At 41.3% G+C, this 20,363-nt stretch overlaps 1 long non-coding RNA gene across 1 annotated transcript; it reads left to right on the top strand.

Moving 5' to 3' along the window:
* The first annotated feature begins 1,708 nt into the window (after nucleotides 1-1,708).
* LOC134419801 (uncharacterized) lies at nucleotides 1,709-4,017 on the top strand. The gene is made up of 4 exons (XR_010028168.1): nucleotides 1,709-2,152; nucleotides 2,251-2,636; nucleotides 3,277-3,506; nucleotides 3,831-4,017. It is a non-coding gene; the product is annotated as an uncharacterized LOC134419801 (long non-coding RNA).
* Nucleotides 4,018-20,363: the final 16,346 nt, after the last annotated feature.

Genomic DNA, 20,363 nt, shown 5'->3' with positions numbered 1-20,363 from the left:
TTTGTGGGGATGTTCTGTTTCTAATCCTTCCATGCTGCTTACCCCTGACAGACAGTGTGATGTGGACCTCAGATTATGGCAAGTTCTTTTGGCTCTATAGCACTCAGCATTTATGTAGAGCTCAAGTACCTAAAGCACAGACGATTCTGTTTGTTGTGAACTTACTTAGGTCTGTGACTTCTGTGAGCAGTCTCTGCTGTTTTTAAAAAATTCTTTTTTTCGTATGATTTAACATTTTGCAAAGCTCAGTGAGAAACATGTTACTGCTTGTAAATAGTAATGTCCAGGAGGAGCAGGACTATTCCCTTCCTTGGATCCCTGCTAAATGCTTTCACCAGCTGCTGTCAGCCACGAATCTGGGAAACACCGCGGGTTTTCCCATCGGTGCTGCCGAAGTTTCCGAGCGTCGTTTCGCACACGTAGCTGGAGGCACCTCCCACTCTTGCCTGTGCTTTTGCAGATGAAGGGAGCGCAGCCGAGAGCCCGGCGGCTCTGGGATGGCTTTGGGAGATGCTGCGAGCTGGGAAGCGGCTCTGACCCAGCCCGGCTGAGTCACGGCTGCTGGGGAAGGAAAGTCTGACAGCCGAGCCCCAGCTGCGCCGGCCAGCGGGGAAACGGGGCCCGTTCCCGGCTCCTTTAGACCCTCTGCCATGGGACTGAGCCGCCCTCTCAGTCCCAAGGCTGATTGAACCCGAGCCAAACTGATGGGAGTTTCCTTTGGGTGAGATCGCCATCATCCATCTCCATCTCCTGTGGGATTCTGTTGCTGTGCTTAAAATTATCCATGCACTGAGAAAATTTTTCCCTAATCCCAAGCACTTCTTGCTATAGGCAAGGCAATTGGTCCGTGGCCATTTCCATCAGACACAGCAGTGTGTGTTCCCTGCTCGTTGATCTTTGTGACTAACAGCAGCACAAATTGATTCCCTTCTCGAACTGAATCTTCAGGTAACCATGAGAGAAAAAATCAGAACGGTTCTTAATCTTTTCTCCTTTCCTTCCTTTTCCTTTTCCTTTTCCCTTCCCTTTTTGTGGGTTTGTTTGTTTGTTTCGTTTTGTTTTGTTATTTTCTTAGGTTGTACAGTCCAAAGCAAAAATCAGCCCACAAGTGTTTCCATCTTCCAGCATGCTACAACCTACTTCTGTGTCTTTGGTGTTCAGCAATGAAAGTAAAAAAAAAAAAAAATATACAAAACCACTTAGCAGAAGTTACCTGTAGAGCTTTAGAGCTTTAGCCACTGGAATCACAAGGAGGAAGAAAGGGTGAAGCATTTGCTTGTGACTCCACCTGCCACTCTTTGCATTTATAGGAGGCATCATCTCCCTCAATGCACATTTAGTCCAGGTGTTTACTGCAACTTCATTTTGAGCCTGCAATGGTTTCACCATTTGTAATTGAGGCAGCAAATCCTTTTGTTGTAAAATACAAAGAGGGACTGACAGTGAGCCAGGTTAATACTTTAAGTGGCTTGGGTGCTGGGAGGCTGCAGCCCCATGTGCTGCAGTAATTCTGCAGCAGATTCAGCATCCTGCACGCACTGCAGCCCACGGAGAGACAAGGTTTTAACACTTCATTAACTGTGAAGGGAGTTTTGCCATCAGCAGTGATGGCTTTCACATGCCAGGAACTAAATATTTCATATTCTCCTTCCTTATCAGCAGATATCCACTACACCTGCTCAAGATTTGCTATCCAGTGGAGATTAGAGACTCTGTAAAGCTCAGAGTTTTGACAGCACTCGCCAAAGGAGGCGCTGGTTCTTCAGCCCATCCATGAGGCCATCTGCTCACCAGGATGGCAGAGATCACCCCCAGAGACACAGCCCATGGGGTTTTGCTCCTTGTCCATTCCACCTCCTCAGAGCCAGGAGCTCGGACTGATTTCTCCTGAAAACGTCACAGAAAGCAGCAAATTTGTGCTTCTGTAAATAAGTGCAGACCTGAAGCTACAACAGCGCCAGATTGTGGTATAACTACAAAGAACCTGTTGCTCTAGTATTTGGATAATATTTCACTCATATATCTGCTTTTTCTGATTTGAATTACTCAGTGCAGCTCTCGGTGGTCTGCATACAGCAATTGCCTACAAATATTGTAAGGCCTGTCCCTGAGACATCACCAATGAAATTCCACCTAAGACTGTCACTGAAATGTAGGTTTAAGTTTGTTACTTTCATATATTCAGTTGCAACTGTGGGTTACATCTTTTTGTGTGTTTCATTGTTTGGTTTTTTTTTTAAATATCCACAGTTAATCTCCAAGGTGTTTGTGGTCTAAACACCTGAATCATGAACTGAGTCAGGATCTCAGTGAAGACTCCCTGGAAACAAGAGGACAATGAGCTGAGAATCCAGCCCAGGGCTGAGTCAGAGGCAGGTTCAGAGACATTCACCAATATTTTCCAAAGCAGAGATACCTATGGCCTGCTTGAGAAACTGTGAGAATGGTGAGCTGGTTAAAGGAGCAGCTGTGTTCATTTTTCAGCCTCAGACCTCTGTGTTTCTGCAGGACAGGTATTGAAAAGAAAAAGCAGAGACAAAATTGAAGGATGTTTCAATATGAAATAACACCCCTGAGACTGATCTTAGCAAGAGAGAGCATCACCTGCAGCAGCTGAGTCCTGGCGAGGTGATCAGGTATGGCTGTGTCCTCACATGCACGTGTTTGGATATCAAATGGTTCCAGGAAAGAATATAGACCTTTTTATACTGTGCTTTGGATCCATATAAATAAAATAATGCAGCAGTGATTGTTTCCTGGTGAGGCTGAGCCCTGCATAACTTCCTGCATTATATCTCTAAATATAAGTAGCCTGTCTATATCCAGATGGGTAATCAGGATTAACAAAGCCAGGCCATTTGTTACTGTACACAAAGGTGCCATAAAAATGCAGCACTTGCAGCAAACACTGGAGTTTGAAAAGCAAGCAGCCAGCACTGGCTCCTGTGTGATCCCAACAGCTCCAGGAAAAATCAGGGTGGGAAGGCAAACAAAGCCAGAGGGGCTGACAAAACCAAGGTGACACAAAAGCCCAGAGCCCTGGGCTAGGTTTAGTAATAAGAGGGGAGGGCTGGACAAGAAGGGATAAAAAAATGTGATAAAAAAGTTTGTGTGAAAAATATGATAAAAAAGTTTGTGTCTTATTCAGTGTGACTTACCCAAAGTCAAACCCCCTCTGAAGAGCCGTTGGCTCCTGGGACATCCAGGCCGTTCCTTCAGCTCTAGTGCCACCTTCTCCATGGAATCCTAATAAATCTTTTTAATTGCACCGCTCAGGAGTGAATCTGTCATGGGAGAATGTTTTGGTAGCTCCCCTCCAGACTGTCAAGAGGAGAAGAAAGGGTGTTCCACTGCTATTTCTGTCAGGACTGCGATCCAGGAGCGCAGGGAGGAGTTTTCTGTCTCAGAGGTGAACTCCCACCACCGCAGCCTCTGGCTGCCCACAGATGAAAACTGGATTTGAGTGGGTTCAGGAAGTTCTGTGTGCATCATTTATGTAGCTCAAGGTGAGAAACAGACACCAAAATGCACACAAATTTCTGCTGATTCTGGCAATTTCTTTTCAAGAGCAGCTCTTGAATGCTCCCTCTCAAAACACAGGGTTTTCAACAGATGTAATATTTCTATGGCCTATGTTATCAGCTATTCCAATGACAAAAACCAAGCTCTTATATATATATTTATATATATAAATACATATATATATATACACATATACTGTTATATTTATTTTTTATATATATACTTCATATATACATACACACACATACACACACATATATATATATTTTTTTTTTTTTAAATATATACAAATTCTTTTATCTTAGCAGCAGGTTGAATTCCTCTGGGAAGATGCCAGCACATACCCTCAGGATGAGGATATCAGCAGTTATGAGGTGAGGGACTTGGCAGAAGGTCTGAAAGGGACCAGTGACACAGGAGAATTTCCAGTGGCTCATTCTCTCCTTCTTCCCACGTAAAGCCTGCACACCCAACAATTCACACACCTTAAAATATTTTTACCTGAAAACAAGTCCTCAGATATCTTTCATCATCAGATCACAAAGAGTATTATTTCGTGATTGAATATGGACAATAAACCTGAACAGAATAAAGAGAAGAAATCTCAGTGTTCTTTCTGAATATTTTAAAATACTTTAAAAAAAGCACTTTTTACAAACTTATTAGTAACTTTAATTTATCAGTGGCTTTGGGAACACCTGGACATATGTAACAACAATCCTGAAAAATTACAAGATAAAACTCTGTTTTCAATTCTGGAAAAAAGCTTTTAAAGTATCTTTTTTCCCCTATGCCCTAATTCTCACACTTTTCTCGGGCAGTGTTATTTAAGTTCTCCATGAATCCTGCATCTTAAAAGACACACAGATGCAATTGATCTTTATCACATTCGTTTAAACACGAGGGGGCACCAAAAAGCCAGAGGAACAAGATAAAAACGTTTCCCATACAATAAATCAGAAAAAAACCCCAAAACAAAACAAAAAACCCCAACAAACCAACTTGTTATAACTTTTGATAGCCTTGTCAAATGAGACAGATTTTGAAGGAAAAAGAAAGGAAAGCAATGCAATGTTTTATCAATGTTTTATCATCCCTTCATCTGAAAGGACTGGGAAAGTAATCCCTGCCATGCGCATCTCTTGCTGCCTCATTTCTTTTACTAGCTAGCATCTGGATTATTTCCCACCACACATGGTTCTTGAGGAAGGAGGAATCCTGTGTCCATGGTCTTATAAAGGAGGAATTCAGCCTTGAAGCTAAAAGATGCCAAACAGCCCCTAAAATACAAAGTTGAGACAAAGGACTGTTTGAGTTTTTTTATTCTTTTTTTACTCTAGAAACATCAGTTATGCTTGTGTTACTAAAATTTCCAGCCCTTTTTCAATCAATGATTAAGCTGACTAGAAAGGGAGTTTTGACATTTAGACTAAGATATGAAAGTTCTGAATGGATCATGATCCCATATTAAAATCTGGGTGTCTGCACAGCAAAACCAAGGGGATTTTCCCAGTGCTGGGGGAGAGCAGGAGCCCCAGCACGGTGCAAACCCTGATAGCAAAGCTGTGCTGTGAGGAAAGGGCCACCTGAGCCCTGCTCCATCCCCTCTGTGGCTCTGCTGGGCTGTTCCAGCCCCACGCAAGCTGTGGGGTTCGCTGGGTGACAGATCTCTGCTGCTCCTCCTCCCACTGCTGCTCAGAAAGGGGAGCAGAATTCCAAGGAATGCCACCATTAAGAGCACTGAATGAAAGCAAGGCTCCTCTGGGCTTCAGGGAATGGCTTTGGCAGAGTGTTTTGCTTCCTAACTTTTCCTTTTTTTCTCCTTGAAAGCTTCAGATACTGAAGGTTTCCTCCCGAGGAGTTTCCCGCTTTCTTAGGTGAACTCTCGTTCTCCCTGGATTTTTTATGTCCTCCTAACTCTCAATGTAATTATCCATCTCTTCCCAGCCTAAACAAACATTGGTACAAAGAGTTTTCAAAGGAATTAACACTTTCCAGGTCAACATGAGGTCTTGAGGAAGACATCCCTCACTGAGAGCTCATTTAGTGATTGGATTCCTTAAGTCAGCAGGTAGCAATCACAAGGAGGAAATATATTTTTTTTTTTTGTGAGTGTTAAACTGTTTTAACTCATTTAAAATCCCAGGTGAGCCCTGCATGGAGTTAAAATGCCTTTTCTGTGTAGTCAGAGCATACAGAGGTGGATTATTCCATCCATGAGATGATGGTCCAGGTATGAAGGTTTCAAGCTCCTGTAATTCTGCTTGGGAAAATGGTTCTGCAGTGACAGAGATCTCATGGTTGAGATCTTCCTGATAACTGCCTGTGTTTGGACCTGCACAGGGCTGCTTTTCCCATTCTCTGTGTTCATCTAGGTTATGAACTGCCTGTTCGCTGCTGTGTTTGTTAACCTGCTTATTGGAGGTAAAACTGTTTATCAGTGGTTTCCAAAATGAGAAAACTCTTTGGGCTTTGTAAATATATATACAAAAATATATATTTAAAATTATAAATATATAACTATATAAATAGATATAGATATAGATATAGATATAGATATAGATATAAATAGAAATAGAAATAGAAATAGAAATAGAAATAGAAATAGAAATATATATGGTGAAGACATGATGTGTTCTTTATATTCATCACAAACACAGCAGGATCTCCTGTCTCAAAAATGGATTTATGGGTAAAACACAGGAGAAAGGATCATAAGACATGAATCCTTTACCCACCATTACCTTTCTTGTGAATATGAGTCAGTGAACTTGACTGTGCTGTATTCACATAAATGTGTAAATAAATGTTTCCCTTGTGCATTACTGACAGCAGACCCAGCTCTGACAAACCCCATCACTTCTGCAAACTTGGTACCAAAGCCTGGATTGTCCAACCTTGGCATCAGGGCTTCCACTGCACTTCCAGCCCTTGGAATCAGGGGAGTCTGGGACTTAATGAAGTCTGTAAGTGTGTGAGGGGTTTTTTATTCAATGTTGGGATGGAGTAGAGGCGAGGAGCAGGTGAGTTTAGGAGTGTCCAATGGTTGCCTAATCCAAATTTTTCTCTCTTTTTGCTCAATTACAAAAATACTAGAGGTTGTGCTTGCATTATGCCCCAAGCATTTCTCTCTGTGTGTGTGTTGGTTGCAGCATTAATCCCTGCATGTTCCAGAGCAGGAGTTTCGCTTGTGCTGAGCTGCACAACTTCTCTTCAGGCAGAGCTGCTCCTGTCTGACACTGCTGGGATATTCAGCAATCAGCTCCCTCACTGAAACTCAGCACCGTCACCTGATGCTTTTGTTCAGGTCTTCAGTGTGCTTTGCTGACTTACTGGGAGTCATTATTCCTGCAGTTGTGTTTAGGTTTGTCTTCTCTTTTTCCCCTCACATAAATGTGTTTTATTCTTTTTGCCTTCCTTTCATTTGTCGCCTCTTGTAGTTGCAGGTATTTGCCCAAAAGTGCTGAGATGCCTTTGCTTGGTGCCTTACGTTAACCATGACTTCAGCATCCCTGCCTGAAGAGTATCCAAACCAGGCACAGCCCCAGGGAAGCTCTCCAAGGACACCAGAGCAGCCTCTGGCATTACCCAAACTGATTTTTAGTCTTCCCACCAAATGTCTGTTTCTTATCCACCCAGAATACTTAATATAACCTTAAGTCAAAGCAGAGCTGTATATATACTGATATATGCTTAATTTATCTCCCTCTCTGGAGATTTGGGATCACTGATTTAATGAAACAAGGTAGTCCATACTTGATAATGAAATCAGACAGAGATTATGGCTCCACAGGAACAACTTCTGGTGCCAGCTCTGGCTCAATCCCTCCCTCTCCCTGTACATGCCGGGCCATTTATTGCTGCACTCACTCCCTCCTCTGAACTGTGGCTCTGGAAGCCCTTGAGGAACAACCCAGATAACTTACTGAATGAGGGAAGGAAGGAAGGAAGGAAGGAAGGAAGGAAGGAAGGAAGGAAGGAAGGAAGGAAGGAAGGAAGGAAGGAAGGAAGGAAGGAAGGAAGGAAGGAAGGAAGGAAGGAAGGAAGGAAGGAAGGAAGGAAGGAAGGAAGGAAGGAAGGAAGGAAGGAAGGAAGGAAGGAAGGAAGGAAGGAAGGAAGGAAGGAAGGAAGGAAGGAAGGAAGGAAGGAAGGAAGGAAGGAAGGAAGGAAGGAAGGAAGATTTGAGGTTTTGTTCAGCTGAGCCAGTTCCTCAAACAATCTCTCAATGACAACACACATTTTAGTGATGGCCCAGAGCAGGAGGCAGCTCAGAAAAAGACAAATAATTTCTTATAAAATCATAAATAACCATGCTGCTGGATGTGGCACTACAGCCTGAACTGGAATCAGTTGGAAAAGTTAAAACATGGCCCTTTGTGAGTACTGAAACTTCTAACAGCATGAATGTCAGGTTTGATAAAATTTCCTTTCAGGCAGCAACGAAAACTTCCTGAACTTTATTTCATTCACTCTGTCAAATCCAGCATATAGTGTTTCAATCAAGCTGAAATAAATAGTTCTTTCCAAAGCACAAACCTTTCCTGCAGACAGGAAATTCTCTTACTAACCAACCAAGTAGAAATAAAGTCAAATGATGAATACAACCTGGCTTTCTTGCTGTTACATTTAAATTTCCACCCAAGATAATATTAAAAAAAATAGGAAGAAATTGTGCCTTAGCCTCTCCAAACTGCAAAACTCAAGCTGAAAAGTAAAGCTTTTGAGTCATGGTGCTGTTTCTTTTCTGTGCCGTGCAGGTGTGCTGCAGATTTCCCTTCATTTTGCAATACTCTGTTTGTATTGAGGAGCAAAAGGAACTTTGATCTGCAAAGCTGGCTCCCATCCATCAGCTCTGGAGCTGTCCTTTAAAAGGAATTGGTGCTTCCTGAATGCATTTGATGCATGCAAAACGAAGAAGGAGGTAGAAATCTTGGGCATGCTGGAGAATAATACCCACCAGGGAGTTGGAAGTGCAGCTAACCTGGGTGGAGAGGTGCACAGAGCTCATGAAATTCATCCCCATTCCGACATCCATCCCTTCTCCCCACCTCCTCCCACCTGGCACCAGCACACAGACCATTTCCAGTGACTGAGGGAAGGAAGAGCTGCCTCCTGCTCAGGTGGCTCTGCTTCAGTGGCACGCTGTGCTAGAAACAGCACCAAGCCCTGATAAACACACACTCCTTGCCTTAAAGGAACCTGGCTGTGAAAAAGGGAGGTGCAGCAGCGGTTTCAGCACTCTGGGGGTGCATGGCTGATTTGAACATCAAACACTCAGCTGATGAGAAAAACCTCATCTGGCAGAGCTGTACCACCATCACACTGAGCCCTGCGAAGCTGGAGAAATGCTGACAGCTCTCTTGGTTTTGGTCAGGGTGGAGGAAAACATCCTTTCCTCCTACCTGCACAGCATTGCCCTCGCTTCTGGGCAGTGAGCACCTGCTGGCCCAAAGTCCCAGTTCAATCATAACCCAGACTGGAAGCAGGGAATAAAACCCTGTATTTTATGTATTTCAGCTGCTGTGGCCTGGCTCTGGCGCCAAGAGAGCCTCCAGCAGGATGGAGGGGTGGCCAGCACAGGGCAGGAATGGCACCACCAGCAGGAGAGCCCAGGGGAGCTCTGCTCAGCAGCTCCTGGGCTCGCAGGGGGATGAAAACGTGGGAAGAGAGATGTGTGATGAGGATTTTGTGGTTTGAATCTGCCTCCTTTCACTGTGTGATGAGGATTTTGTGGTTTGAATCTGCCTCCTTGCACTGGAGTGATCAAAAGGAACTCTGGCTAAGTCAAGAGTTTTAATGGTAAGAGGGGATAGTAACAAATCATTAAAAAACTTCAGGATGCTGTCAGACAATCTAAAGTTTAAGTTTTGGTAAGAAGCTAAAGCAGCAGCTTAAGAGTTGCCTAGTGTAGGGTTTAAGTATTTATGTGTATTTTATTAACATTCATTTGATAATTACCAAGATGTTGTTGTGCCAGCTGTATGTTTATAAATACCACCAGACTGACTGTAGGACCAGCTTTACTTGTGTGATAAATATTGACATGTTTGTCTTAGAAAATGATCTGTTTTGCTTTGGAGTCTTTAATTAGTTCCGCTTTCTGTCATTGCCTGGAATTGATTTTTGTGTGTTTACTCTTTGGGAACTGTGTGTACAATCCTGGCATAGCTGCCAGAACTTGGGTGATATGTTGTTCATCTCTGGAGCTTTGTTAAAATGTTTTGAAAAGTGAAAAACTGAGGTTTCTATAAATCTGCCAGAGGGTTGTAGCCAGTTTTGTTATTTTTTTTTTTAATTTATTTTTTTTAGAAGCTGAAGAAACTTGGAAATGGGCAGGAAAAGTTTAAAAGTGTTTTCTTTAACAGTTTGAAACATCGTATTTCATGTTGCTATTATAAACAGTGAAATGCCCTGTTCCCTTATTTGGTTAAAAAAGCAGACAAGCTATATGCACTGGGTATTCTGCCTTTAGGACCTTTTTTAACAACAATTATTAATGACAGGGCATGCTGGTTGGCATCCCAGATTGGTGCTACTGAGCTGAGAAGCCAAATATTGAAAGTTTCTGTTTGAAGGTTCAGTTCATAACCCCTCTGTTTGGATTAAGAGCAGAATGTTTGTGTGAATTTTTTTGTAAGAAAAGTTGAGCTTCCAATGTTTAATGGAAGTGGTATTATAACACAGGCCATGTCTCCAAAGTCCTCTCAGAGTGAACAGCAAAACAGTTTTAAATGCAAACATATGTTTCATAAACTTTGGTTTATTTAACTTTTTTTTCTTTTAAATGAGGAGATGAATTTGACAGCTGACAGAGTCAAAATTAGGCAGCATTATGTTCAACAAGCATTCCATCCTGAGGAGGTTTTTTTTAATCTTCACAACAAAGATTTCTGTTTATCTCAGGTTATGCAATATCCAGTGACTGGAAGTCTAGTCTGTGGTGTCAGAATTCCCACATTGCTCTGCATCCCATCTTCCAGGTTGGTTATCTGTAGCAATCTTAGCCTAAACTTAGCATTTAAAGGCTTTGTGCTTGCCCACAGTGCTCAGTCATGAATCACCACCTCACTGTCCCACACATTAATGGCATTTATTCAGGAGGAAGGAGTTGTCCTCACTCCACTGTGCCACTGCTTGCCCTCAAGCTGGGTTCTGCTTCCAAGAGGTGCTCAATTATCAAAAAGCAGGAATGTCTTTGGATGAGACTGTCCTAAATGTTTCAGATGTGAAAGTGGAACACAGACAAAAGGCTTGTGGGAGATGGAGGAGAGATGATTTGCCCAAAGAGCCTCTGCTCACCCAGGCTCCGTCCGAGGCAGAATGCGCTGTGCCTCTGTTACAGCAGAGGGGCTGGGACAATCCAACTGCATTTTCACAGCACAAAATAAGGCTGGAGGGTCTGCCTGTGTAAATTCACTGTAAAAGGAGAAAATTCACAGTTTTCAGACCCCTGCAGAAAGGCACTGGAATTTACTCCCTTTGTTTCCCCTCACAGATGGTCTGGGATCACCCCAAACAGAGACATTCTGGCAAGCTCTGACCAAGTGAAAGGCTGTCTTTTCCCTTAAAACTCTCACTTTTGGGTGTTTTTTGGGGGTATGGGATCAAATCTACCAAGAGGTTTTTAATACTAGACATTACATGGCTCTGTAAGTGCCTGACAAGACCAGGCAAGTAATTAAATATTGTTACAAAAAAAACCATCCAACAACTTTAAAATTTAAACAGAAATAATCTGTAACTTTTTAAAAATTCAAAACTGTGCATTGTTTTTCCAAGTTCAACTGCAGTAGGAAAGAGAGTTCAATGATTTTAACTTGTTTTAATTGTTCTACTCACAGACATGAGAAAACACATCTCTGGCATAAAAATCCAGACCACTACTGGAATAAATTTGAACTCCAAATTCTGAGCTCCTAACCCACTCTTTATCACTCTGGATAGAATTAAACTTCATATTTTAAAAGAGTCCTTTAATTTTTCTCTAGCTGGTACTGAATGCAACTAAAGAGTCTGGTGGGGATTTTAACACCTGGAGTCACCAAATTCTCACCCTTGGGTGGAAACTGGAGAACTCAATACAGCAAAATATTCGGTTGTGCTTCTGTTTGGAAAGTCTGGAAAAGTGTCAGTGTGTGGAATCACTCCATATAGGAGAGGCAGATTTTACCCTTTTTTGTTCCTGCCAAAAGGCAACAGCCAGAAAAATGAAAATATTGATGTAAAATCTCTCCATATGCTGCACATAATGAGCAGAATGGTCTCGTGCATGAGTACACATCACATTAATAGAGTTCCAGGGATTAATGAGAGTAAGAAATATCACTGGAGACGCTGGGCAAGCTGGCAAGTCTCTTCTTTCTCATGAAGCTGTGCAATTAGAAATGAATCCAGGCTCATTCTTAGGTCTCAGACTGAGATTGCAGCACCTGCAGGGGAAGGGAAAAAAAAGGGAAACATATATAAGAGAAGCCTATAACAAACAACTCAATGCCCCATGAGCCATTACAACCATAGCTGAGATAAATTATGACTGAAATTTAGGGGAGTGAATAAAATCTTCTAGATACAAATCTAAGATGCCCCCAAAAAACGTAAAATTTATTCAGAATTATGGCCCCTAATTTTGGTTGTTTTACAAGGTTTGTCCAGCACCTGTCTCTAAGTCTTACCATGCAAAATCCAAACCTCATGAACTAGAAGTAGAATCAGGTTGAGCAGATAGGTCTTTTCTTCTCTTAATTTGGATTATGTATGTCCAGCAACATGGTCTTAATTACTTTTAATGTGCACCAAAACTGTTCCAGAATTAGCAGAGGAGGGAATAAGTGAATGGAAAGAAAAGGGAGTAGAGTTGATGAGGACAGCTCTGAATTAGTTTTGTCAGCGGCATTTCTGGCTTCTGAGAATCTGAAGGGTCTCGCTTCTGAGATGTCAAGCCAGCAGTGGGGGAGTTGCCAAAAATAAAAGACAACTTAAGAATAAATATAAATCCCATCTAGTTTAGAAGAACTCGTCATAGGGTAAGAGTTTCCCACAGGACTGAGCACAGCCAGGGGAATGATCCTTGTGAGGACGTTTCCGTTCCGCAGGAATCCCCCTGCAAAACTCCAACGTGTTGTCCCAGAGCCACCAGCTCCAGCTGCCAGGAAGAGTCCTGTGAGAAAATGACTACCCTGACATTTCCTTCTGAGGTCTCTTCTTTCTCATTTTCTGACTGCAGAGCCTCTGCCTGGGTGTGTGAGTCAGTGGCAGGAGCAGGATTCATCGGGGCAGACTCCGAGGTAGAAATAGTTTTTCTGCCAATTCTTTTCTTTCTTTTTTCTTCTTCCAAGGTCAGGACTAAATGCACAAGACTGTATTTCTTGTTTGGACTCAGAGGTTTGTTAGTTCTTATCTATGTTACAGTCTCACGAACCCTGAGTTCTACAGCACTTCACTCTAACAAACTAAAAATGGAGCCCCATCTCTCTCTCTTCAAGGTATTTTAAGGATAAACTGTCCAATTAAGAAATGACACCTAAATTATTTTTACTTTTGACCCAATAACAAACCGCCTGTGTCCTGCAATGTGGACTTTTTATCCAATTACACAAAACCACTCAAGCCTCTGCCCTAAAACCTCCAACTTGCTTTATATGTATTACTATATTCTAAACCCTTAAACTGTAAGTTTTCCACCATGTGATATCACACATTTCTCTTCAAACTGCACATCTACAATCCCAGTTCTGTCATTCTATTTTGGAAGCCTTCTCCACAGCTTCAATGCAGTGTTCCCTTGGGGGTCAGTTCCTCTTAGCACAGAAAGTCTGAAATTCTCATTTTCCAGGGTTCCAACACTTTTCCATGGATTTCTGTACCCCATTTACTACTACTTCACCCAGATGCCTTCAGCAGTGTTTAACAACAGGACTGCCATGTGCCTGCTCCCTCCTCTCCTTGCCAGCAGGAGAAGTGGGAACAGTGGAGTGTGTTTCATAACACACCCTCCCCACCAACATGTGCACAAAGACACTCAGAGCTCTGCATGTAAATTAGAGGAAGATCAACATCCCAGACATGCTCCCTGAACTTTGTCTGGAGGGCTGTGACATTTAGGATGGTCTCCAGCTGCCTGGGAGATCACCAGGATATGGGGAGTTGTTCAAGGACGTGAATTTTACCCTCATTGTAGAGCTCTACCACAGGGGAGGACCCTGAATCCCCCTGCATGGAAAAAGATGTTTCTTCTGTTATTGACAGCAGCTGATGATTGAGGGTTGCTCTTGAAAGCCCAGGAGCATTTCTGAAGCCAAGGCAAGCTGTAGGCTTGACTCACCAGTTGTAAGACCTGTAACCAAGGGTGTTAAAATAAAAGCTTTTACGACTTCTGTCACATAAGATGAGCTGTGCTTTGGGAACACCCAGGTTCCAGAAAACAATGCACATGAAGGAGCTGCTTTACAGTATAAATGGGCTGAAATAAATCAATAGAGGAGCTGTTTTACAGTATAAATGGGCCGAATAAAAGTAATCAAATCTGTAGGAATTGGGTATAAAATATGGTCAGTATTCAGAATGAAACTGTAAGAAACCTGGCCTTTTTTGTACTCAGGCTACTCAAGATTCTTATGCTCTCCTCAAAGTGTTGGTCCGTGGGAGTTCCCAGGTCTTGATTCTCCAAGGAATCCCAAAAGTACAGCAAAAGCTGTAGGGAAATAAAAGCACAGCAGGGTAGTTGTACTCAGAGGACCTAATTCCTGTTATTCACATAATGCATAATTCACTTTATTATCTCTCTGTGCCTGTTTCTTTATTCTTGGTCTGCTTAGACTGAACCTTCTCAGAAACACCAATCGTACTTGGGCATCATCACTGCCATCTTTCAATAAAACTGTCCTTAATTTTGAAAAGGGAGTTGGTCACTAGGTAGGTACTTTGGATAAGAACTCGGGAAAATGAAGTTCGCTTCTCAGGGGGAGCACAAGGTTCCTCCATGAACTTCACCAGGTATTTAGCTGGACTTCCACTTCCCATTAGTAAAACAAGGAGTTTTACTTAATTTCTGTGTCTTGCCTAGTTGGATCTGGAGTTCTGTGGTGCACAGACCCCTAACAAAGTATATTTATCTACATGCAGGACCTGGAACAGGGGGATATCAGGCAGAGTCTCTGGCATGAAGCTGTTTTACATCTACTGGGTAGGACTGAGTTTTGCCCAGGGTTGAAGGCTTGCACACTGATTTGCACCTTTTTTCCCCAAACCTGGGAGACAAGCCAGCTTTGGAATTCAAAACCTCATTCAGGTTCACCAATGCTTCTAAACTTGTTGGTTTATCTTTTCTTTTCTTTTTTTTTCCGTTTTTTTTTTTGTTGTTGTTGTTTTTTTTTCCGTTTTGTTTGGGGTTTTTTTTGGTTTTTTTGTTGCTGTTTTTGTTTCTTTTGTTTTGGTAAGTCCGCCTTTTTAGACAGTGAGAAAATGTGAAATTTGATAAACCTAATCCCTTTTTGTATTTTGCTATCAGAATTTTACACAGGTCAGATTTCCACTTTACTTCCATGACAGACAAAATTACCAATCTGGATTTCTTACTGAAGTTAAAATGTTGCCAGAACTGTTGTCCAGGTATGGATTCCTGGATATTGTTACACACATACTGGTGGGGGGGCAGAAGGAGATTCTGGCATCGAGTCTGTTTTCACATCATCCCATAAATACAAGAGTTTTTACCCCACAGGTAATCCTTTTGCTCAAAAGCAGAAACTCAGGATTCAACAAATCTAACAGCAAACGGCCACACAGGAAAACTCCATTTCACAGGAAAATTCCATTTGAAGCTTAGGTGGCACTTCTTATTCCCTCCTCTCCTTCTTCTGAGCCTTAGAAAATGCCCTTCTCTTCCCACTGCAGAGACCTCCTTCCAAGTGCATTTCCCCAAGGAAATGAGAATGGGTATCTACTTAATTTAAAAAGGCTGCACAGAACTGTGTTTTGGAAATGTTCTGATCTGGTGATGAGCTGCAGTCCCTCTCACCATGCTGCAGACGCTCTCCCAAAACAAACTGAGTTTTTGCTGACACTCTTTGCTTTCCAAGTGGATTCTCATTTTCAGAAAGGATCAACATCTTTTCCACTACAGAAAAATCAGTGAGGTCCCTCTACCCCATAGCAGATATCTGAGATTTGGTTTTTTTGCTTTTTATTTTAATGGGAATTGGTATCACCAGAAACTGGGACACTTGTTTCAGCCATTTAGAGAAATGAGAGGATTCAGATTAAGATTTCACACATTTTAAAGTAAAATAAATGTGCTGAACAATCTTGGTAGAAGGAGAATGTCAGGCAAACAGAGCTGGGGCTGGTATTTAGTAATTGCTGGCAGCAGTTAAATGGTAAACAGCTGAAATGCACCTCTATTTGTCAGGAGACCTGAAGAAAACCCCAGGTTATTCCTCAATTTTTCATTCTTTACATCATGAAAAGCCATTTATTTAAAAGTAATGGGTGGTACTGTGTGGGAATTAGCAGTGATGAAATGCTTAGACTCCCTGAAAATCATCAGCAGCATGATGTTATTATTGCCCCACTTCAATCCTTCAAAATACATCCTGTTCTCAAACTCTTCAAGTTAAATGATTTCATTAAAAACTTTTGGGCTTAGAAAATCATAGTTGTCTGTAATATTCTCAGCTAAAATTAGTTACCTGCTGTGTGAACCCTGCTACAATAATGGTGTTGTCATATGTACTGTTCAAACTGCTTTGCAAATGTGAACTGCTTTTCCATCTGAATCATAGTAAATATCTATTTTTATACTTAATTTCCCTGTCTATGATTTAATATCTTGCTTAAATACAGCAGTATTATATTTTATCCAGTCCTGCTACCACCCCACCAACATTTTAAAGCTGAATAGAAGAAAAATAGCTTTATGTGAGGGCTTCAGAGTTCCATTCTTATTACTATGTGTTTTTTAAAATAAATACTTCATACTGAACTTTTTTTGCAAATATATCAGCGATATAAATGCTAAATACATTTAGAATGTTTTTCCTTTGATGAAATGATAATTAATCTCTCTCTTTTCATCCTTAACTTTATTCCATTGCTAAAGGGGGTCCCGTGCAGTGGCTTTAAAACCCAAATAATTCTGATTTAGCAATCATTATTAGTCAGATATTGCCAAAACAAGGAAATAATTTTTTACACCTGACATTAAACAAAAACCCATATATTTGGATACAGGAATTTTTCTTCCTGGCTTGCTGTTGCATTGTTCAGAAAAAAAACCTTATGAAGGTGTCTAATTCTTCTTCATAGCTCCCTTTGTCTAAAGAACAAATATAATGAGTCCACTGTGCTATTGCTCAACCTTAAATCCAGTGCTGGATGAAACCAGGTTTACCACTGGTTCCATTTTGATTTTCTCAGGAAAACACTTCCTTTCATCCTTTCAATTTCTCAATGGTGGTCAAAAACCCAAACCAGTAACGAGTCAAACTGAAAATAGATTGCCCAAAATCCACCTCGTGCTTGTTTGAATAACTTTTGCCTGGAATTCACACTGCAGATCTCCCGAGACCTTCTCATCACATTGACATTTCCTCACCCTGCTGGGTCAGAAACAGGGCACCAAATGTCCTGGTGCAGCTCAGAGCCTTCTCTTCTGACCACCACCAAGCAATGCAAGCAATTAACACAGACTTAAAGGCCTGCTCCAAAAAATTTAAGTACATTTGGTTGGATTTTGGACCTACAATTTATATCCCATACATTTAATCAAAGACCATTGCTGCTGCTTTCTCTAACAAGGAACTGTAGCCATAATTTGGAGGCTTTAACCTCCATTCAGTCCTTGTTCAAACAAAGAAAGAAAATCACAGCCAGGAATGAGGGAGGAATTAAAGGACCCTTTAAAACAGCACCTAAATAAGCAGCAAGGTCCAAACTCGGCACAGCAAAGTTGTGGCTTGCTGTGTTAAGTTAGACTGAAGTGATCTCCTGCAGATACTGAAAAAAAACCCAACAAAACCTAAACCACCTTGGGAATGTCAAAGACAAGTCAAGCATAAATTATGTGTCTTAAAGAGAAAACAACTTCCTCTTTTTATTATAAGTACTCTAATCATGTTTCATTCTATCACAGGTTCTTCTAAAGTATCAGAAACAAGAGGGCCAGAAAAGTTTTGCACCCAAACTTCTCTTTTACAGTGATCAACTTCATGACTTTACTCCTCTGTTAAACACATAATTCTTAATAACCATCAGTGAAACAGAGGCATCAGTTTAGCAGTTGTTTCTAAACATAATTTTGGTGACAAAAATTATTTATTTTAAACATTTTAAACATTTTTCCTGTTTCTGAGTTCGAAAGGCTTGCTGAGATGTGTCTGCAGTATGATCTCAAGCACTAAATTCAGTTAGGCACAGGTTTATTTACTACTGCAATCACTGCAGGGAAAATGGAATTATTCCTTGCAGGGAAGCTGACAGCAGAGTACAGAAATCTGCCCAAAGGCTGGGAGGATTTTTTTGATTGCTGCAAAGGAATCTGTTGAGAAAACAGGATATTATTTGCATAATGCATCAAAATGACTGTTAGTTTTCCTTTATGAAGGCACAACAAACTTCCTGACACAGATAATATCCTAGCAACTCCTTGGGGTAACAGAGACACCATTCCAGCAACAGAAATATTTACAGTATGTTTTTATGGCATATTAAGTCTCAGCTATTTAAAAAGCTGGAGGAATTATTCTGTATTTCTAAAAATGGATGCTTGAGAGTAAGCTTTTAGAACTATGCATAGTTTAGAATCCAATTGTTTCCTTTTTTGAGAGATGCAGGTTGATTTTGGAGGGATATTTTTAAAAGACATGATGTTCCTGTCATTTTATATTGGTCAGTGTTTTCAACAAATTTGCAGCAGAGTGGTAACTTTTTGTTAGATGAAGATTGGAGAATTTGGAGTAAGAATAGCTATGTGGCCAATTCAAGTTTTGTTAAGTAAATTAAGTCATTAATATATATATATACATATATATATATATATATATATATAAGAAATCAACAGAAAACTGGGGTAAGGCATAGTTGAAAATTCATATTTTAAGATCCAAATATTCAACTTCCATTTTATCTAAAACATTTTTTAAGAATAGCATATTAATCATATTCTCTGTATACAATTGATGGCATTAATCTTAATTTACATTCACAGTTTTAATCTTGAAAATTTTTATACCATAGGAAATTTGAATGAATATGAAACCCTTAAATGAAAACCTAAAGAATTTTAATTTTGGTAGCAAAAGGCTGGTTTCTGAGCTGCCTTTACATTCTGGGGGTGCTTACTCATTCATGCCTGCCCATTCCATTACAGTCAGCAGGACTTCATGGGTGAGGAACTTCCTGAGGCCCCTTCCTGAAGAAAGTTTTGGCTGCAGAAGGATGATTAGGTAAATGTGGACATTTCTCCTGAGCAATATTTTTCCATTTATATGCTGAAATGCCTTCCGTGGTGCCTTACCTCCAAAAGTGAAAATATAACCAGTCTAAAGCGGCATTAAATGGGTGTGGAAAACCAGCTTGAAAGCCAAAATCCACTTGTATTTTATAAAAACCTTTTTCTTTAGTTGCAAATCTGGACACTTCATTGTTTTTACGTTTCAAAACTGATCAGAAATATCAAATAAGTGAAGAAGGGCAGCCCTGTTTCCTCTGAATGAGCTCTGCTGTACACCGTTCCCTGGCATCTCTAAAGACCTGATAATACCTCTTTGGAGGACACCACATTAAAAACCCAGCATGGCAAACGCTTGTATATTTATGCTTTTGCAGCCTTCTCATTGCATTAATTGAGTGATTCATTTGCTTGATGACCCAAGTCAGGAAAATGTGTGTTTAAAGTACCCTGTCATCAATCTTTTTCTTAACTTTAAACACATGTCAGGTCCCCATGAAGCTGACCAATCCTTTGGGTTACTCTGAAAACTGACTTTGGAGCCTCTGAAGGAAGTGGGATGTAGTTTTAAAGAGTATTTTAACCTGATCCTTCATTCCTCAAGATAAAAATGTCAAGACTAGGCCAGGCAGCTTATGATATTTTAGAAAATGGAAAATAAGGCTCAGCACACTCAGCTACCACCACAACCAGGAGCTGCAAGAATTCTGCAAAGTTTTCTGGGAACACAGGAATCTGTGTGGAGTTTTTGCCTAATTTGTTTCATTAACTCTGTCAGGAAATATGATATAGAGCTCAGGAACGTAAACACTCTGCCTTACAAGTTTGTTGCCATACAAGTAAAGGGCTTTTTCTAAAGTCATGGCAGACATGAGTGTACACAAAGATACTCTGCATAGCAGGGGAGGCCACCCACAAAGTTACATGAATTTAATTTTTGATTCACATTCTTCCTCTCCCATAAAAGCCAAGGTGGGCCATGGCTCTTTTCCCATAAAGCGCTGAGAATGCTCAACTCAAGTCATTTGGACCTTGAACAGAGAACAACTCCACACCCCCCAGGCCCCCCAAAAAATCCTGTTTTGTACATCCAACAGGGTAGCAAATTCCCCAGAGGCCACAGGCTGAGGGAAGCACTGCAAAGATGTTTTCCTTCTGCTTTTTCAAAGAAACTCCCTGGCTGACGTCAGGGCTGGCCCCCCATGCCAACCCAAGGCCCAGCCACAGGAGATGGCACTGCTGCAGAAAAGGCATTTTTGGCTCCTGGCACCTTTGTTTCACAGCTGCTGAGGAGGCCCCGTGGGTGGTCGGAGCCTTTGGTTTCCCCTCTGCAGCCGACAGACAGAAGGGAGATAAGAGCAAGGGAAAGGGGAGAGAGGAGTGTCAGAGTGCACAG

Source organism: Melospiza melodia, chromosome 6, assembly GCF_035770615.1.
Source record: "Melospiza melodia melodia isolate bMelMel2 chromosome 6, bMelMel2.pri, whole genome shotgun sequence".
In the NCBI taxonomy this organism is placed as follows: domain Eukaryota; kingdom Metazoa; phylum Chordata; class Aves; order Passeriformes; family Passerellidae; genus Melospiza; species Melospiza melodia.
Note: the sequence above shows the minus strand (reverse complement) of the source record. Positions and strands in the feature narration are given on the sequence as shown.